The sequence below is a fragment of the Pygoscelis adeliae genome, unplaced genomic scaffold, assembly GCF_000699105.1.
Source record: "Pygoscelis adeliae isolate BGI_AS28 unplaced genomic scaffold, ASM69910v1 Scaffold47, whole genome shotgun sequence".
NCBI classification, from domain to species: domain Eukaryota; kingdom Metazoa; phylum Chordata; class Aves; order Sphenisciformes; family Spheniscidae; genus Pygoscelis; species Pygoscelis adeliae.
This window is the reverse complement of record NW_008825255.1, coordinates 635,291-640,469: the sequence shown is the minus strand read 5'-3', so window position 1 is coordinate 640,469 and position 5,179 is coordinate 635,291.

The window sequence follows — 5,179 nt, the reverse complement described above, 5'->3', positions numbered from 1 at the left end:
TTCTCCCTTCCCTTCCCTTCTCCCTTCCCTTCCCTTCTCCCTTCCCTTCCCTTCCTTCCCTTCCCTTTCCCTTCCCTTCCCTTCTTTTTTTCTTCCCCTTCCCCTTCCTTTTTCTTTTTCTTATTTTTTTTAAATAAATGATAGATCCAGATAGATCAACCAAATTCCTCAGTTAACCATATCTGTATCAGAAGATTTATCTGAATTCTCATGTCTCAGAGGTTCTTTTGCTTCTTATAGTATATCTGAGAATTACCAGTATCACTGCAAGAAGATAGGCATGTTAAGGGCTATTTCTCTAGGTCAGAAATCAACACAGCTTGTCTCGGCTTGAAGCCAAAGGAAAATACAACAATTTTCCTTTGTGTTCATCAGCTTCAATCTCACATGAAGCTAAACCTGCCAGCAGCTATTACTGTAGTTCTAGTATTTTTTCATCTGATATTATGTCTAAGTATTTTGGTTTAAACTTGGCTTCGTTATGATGGTCAGAAATGAAATAGTGAATTCTATGTTTTGGTCTTCATTTGGCTCTTGGGATTCTGCAGAGCAGTAGGTCTGCTCCTTCTATCTCTTCCTGTATGCACTAAAAACAGAGCCAGCCTCAGCCAGATTATACCCAATCTCATGTTCAAAAGGTTCATTGGCTTTTTTTGTAGGAATAAGTTTGTCTTCCCAACGACTCTGACCTCTGTCTACTGTAAAACTGCCAGAAAACAAACTTTCCTACATTTCTCCTCACTCCACCTTCTTCAGTTACTTGTTTTGCTCTCCTCCTAAATTTTTTTCCTGTCTTCTCATATTGCTATAATATTAATTTCCACCCATGCAGTATCAAAGCAAAGACCAAAGAATGTGATTTGCTTCCTTGGTGAGGCTTCTGGGTTGCCTGTGATGCAAAGATGAAAGCACTCTTTTCCCCATAGTGCTATATAACATTGTCAAGGAAATACAGTAAGTGTGTGAATTTATGGTTTGCATTCCTTTGAATTGTCATTCATATTTTGATTCAGAGAAAACAACCTGGAGCTTTGAAAATATTTAAACAAAAAAAAAAGTGAAACTTATTTTTGCTTATTTTCAAACTGCATTTGGCAACAGCAGAAGTCCCGTGTTCAACCTATTTGCATATTTACATACTGTTTCTAAACAAACCCTTTTGTGAGAGCACCTAGACATTTGAATCATGCCAGAAGAGTAACTGTGTGTTTGCCTTGCAAATTTTAATGTAGGGTTTTGGAAATACAAAGGCTCCATGTATATTTGGGCTCCTGAATTACTAGCTCAAGTTAAAGAACCTCCGTGGCAACCAGAAATCGGCAGGCAACAGCACAGCAAGATGCTAGTTTGGTAGAACCGTTGGCACTATTCAGATCCCATTTATCCATATGTAAATCCAGAGTATGTCAAGTGACTTGAACTGAATTATTGGCATAAACAAACATAGCAGTTTGCCCTTTAGTACTTGATTCTGCACAGTGGGATTCATTACAACAGAAATAAATAGGATAAGAAATATCTGTTATATTTTAAATGTGAAAAAAGATTACTTATGTAAACACTTTGAGGCCATTGCTTCAGATTCAGGAAGAATTAGATCATTCTGTAAAACAGAGACAAACTCAACCAAAACCCTTCAAACTTTGTGGAGCATTGTTGAACGTGAAGTGTATTCTGCATTCAATCCTATTTCACATTGCCATTTTTCAACTGCTACTTGCAATGGGCGAAGTTAGACCTTTTTCCCCATGAAGATACTGAATTCTATAGCTTGGGTTCCTCTCTAAGTTTCATGAGATACCTTTTTTCTCTTGAAACAAGATTGACAGCTTCAAATAAAGAATACTTCTTTAGTAATACTACCTTCAGGGAAAGATTGCTTTATTTGGGCATAGGTACCATGATAAAAGTGTACAAGCTACTCCAGGAGTTCTAAACTATTTCCCAGAGCAAAGATAGCCTGAAAAGCTATACAGATTTCACACTTCTCAACATTTATCTGTAAAATCACATCTCTTGAAATTATTGATTTGGTTTATTAATAAAATACTTATAAAAACAGATGCATATATAAAGTTTGGAATTTTAAAGAAACTGTCTTTTTAAGGAAAAAAGTTCTATAGATTAGAAAAAAAAACCCAACTATACTGAAGGTTTACACATAAATACACAGATCTTGAGTGGGGTTTTTTCCCCTTTTTTTTTTTCCTAGTTACAAAGTACTTCTGAATCAAAATAAGATAGTGCAATTGCTTTCTGGAAATCTAATTAAAAGGCTTGACCCATTCCCATTTCTTGCTTGGTGTCACATTGACACTTGACTGCAGAATTCCTCTAGACACACAAACTAATGTGATGGTGTAGCCTTGAAAGAAGCTGTTTTCTCTTCCTTAATTTTGAATGCCAGAATCAGTAAGGCACGTACAAACCAGTTCACATGATGAAGGAGCTAAAAAAACTAAAAAGTTTCTTCACGCCCTCAAAAGCAGGAAATCAACTGCAAGGAACTGAATTGAGAACTATTAGAAATATGTTTAAAGTTTTACAGTCACATCCACTGAAGTTTTAGTACTAAATCTTATGCATCCATGTAATAACAAGTAAATGAATAGAGCTCTGTACTTACCATAGTTTCAGGCTCTCTGTCTCCACAAGTCTGCTAAGAGTATGTACTGTACTAGAGAGAGTCAAAAATGTTCTTTGTCCTTCACTGTGCACTTCCTTTTTTGAAAGTGTATGTGGTCTCTCCAGCCTTCACAGGAAAAGATATCAGCAAAATCCTTGTTTTGCATATTATCAGAGACCTAACAGAATTTTTAACAGCATTTGTTTGGGATACACTGCACCACTGTGAAGGACGAATGAGCATTCATTCATTTTATGACCTCCAAGATTATGATAAAAAACAGGTCTATGCTGATGAGAAAATTATATGGTTATGTTTTCTCTAATCTTTGACTGAAATGAAAAGGAAAATATATTTTGGTTTTGTCTTTCATATTCAGGGTTCCTGAATTTTCATGTATGTGGGCTTCACTACCAATCCCATGCACGTCTCCTTCTAGCTCAGATTTTCATGGATGTTTAAAATCTGAAGTAATTTTCTTCCTCTAATAAGCTGAACTATATTTCTGTCAATTAACCTTTGACTATTTAGCTCTTCATAGCTGATATTATCAGAAAAATAGGATTGTCCTGGTCTGACAGGATATTAAAGTTCTGCACTGCTGCAGATTTCCTATGCACAAAAATTGAAGGAAGAAAGGGCATATGGCCATAAACCTCACTGAGCTGGATCTAGCAAAAAAAGCTAAAAGAGAGGGATTAATTAAAAGAGATGAAGGAAGGAAGAAGAAGAAGAGTGAAGTACATGCTAAATGCGGGGGAGGGGACACATATATTTTGGGTGATGTTCAACTACTAAATAAAAAAATCAGTTGAGTTTTCAATAAGCAAGCTTCTCTGCATGAAGTAGTGGGGGCCAAATAAAAATGATAGTAAAGTAACAGGAAATAACATATCTGTGTGACAAGCAAGATTTAAACTGCATTCTGTGATGAAATCAGGAGTTCCCCATAAACTCAGTTCTAGAGCACTGAAAGGATTGCTGCATTGCTGTAACTCCCAAACCACTAGTTTTCAATTAAACTTTCAATGCAATATATCAGTATTATCTATTATATCGATAATAGCAAATACCACTATAGATACCTACAGTGGCAATTAGCAAACATATTACCTATTTTCTAAAAAGCAGAAAATTACTAGGGCAGCTACAGGCTTATTTGCTTGAGCACAACATTATGCAACTCTAAGAACAGATTTGAAAAAACAGTCTGAAAGAGAAAAAATTAGGTATATGTAGCTACATTTAAGATAGGTTTCATTAAAGATGGATTACGTCTGAATATTAATATCTGTTTTACAAAGTTTAACTGGTATTTTAGGCAAAGGTAATACAATGAACTTGATCTATCTAGATTTCAGCAGAGTATTTCATATAATGCCCTTTGTTGAATTTTAACTGATGAGAATCAGGAGAGGATGTGACCTGTCAGAAAGACTGCAAGGTAGATAAGGAGCTGACTAAAGCAACATCAGTTTAGAACTGGAACGGGAATTCCTGACTTTAACTGGGATACTAGCAGTGTTCTGCAGGTGTAGGTCGTGATCCTGCTCATTAACTTGGGTCAGGAGTCCGGTTCAAGAGCTGGGCCTATACCGATGTTATCTGAAGATGTACTAAACTGAATGGTTCTACTAATACTGGGGAGAATCAGGTCATTACACAGGAAGAATGAGAAGACTTTATGCATTGGAGTGGTAGAAGTCAACCAAAGTTTAATAATAAAGTCATATACTCAGGGCTAAGAACAAGAACAAGAACTTTTGCATTGAGCCAGGGAGACAGTAAGTATGAGTCACTAACATGACACGAACATGTGAAAAGAGCATGTGATTTGAGTGCACAGTAGGCATATAATTTTTAGGAGCTGCAGGAAAAGAATTTGTGCAGAGCACTGATGAGAGCTCATTTAGAGTATTGCGTGCAGTTCTAGTCAACTATGTTGAGTGACCGTGAATTTAAACTGGCACAGGTATAGGTCAAGTCTTGTAGTATGAGTAGAAGGACTTCCTGGTTTCTGAAAGGACACTAAAAGAGCTTGCCTTGTCTAACAAGAAAATGGAGATGAAAGAAGCTATGACAAGGTCTGTAAGTATCAAGGAAGAATGATTATTTATACTAAAAAATAAAGGATTGAAATCAAATTAGTATAAATAGGTTGTGAGTACATTTAAAGTGGAAATTAGACAAAATTTTATATTCATTTATATTTATGTTCAATAACAATCTTCCAAAGATAATAAAGGAAGAAGGAGATCAGTAAGGCTTCCATATGCTACACGAGCAAGTTATGAAAGAGACTTAATGACAGGACAGGGAGGATTCTGACATTAGGAAAAAAATCTGTTTATCAGATGGAGAATACTAACTGTACTGGAAAGATGCTTGGTCAGCATGTCTGGTCACACTGAGGGTTAAATATCAGGCTATGGTAGGTTCCCCTAGGCCTATCCTCTTCTTATTTTTTTTAACCAGGAATGTTTGCATGTGCAGCCCTTGAGGAATTGCTCTGTCTGCTAGGGATTTCATGATATCTGATAACTCTGCTCTTGA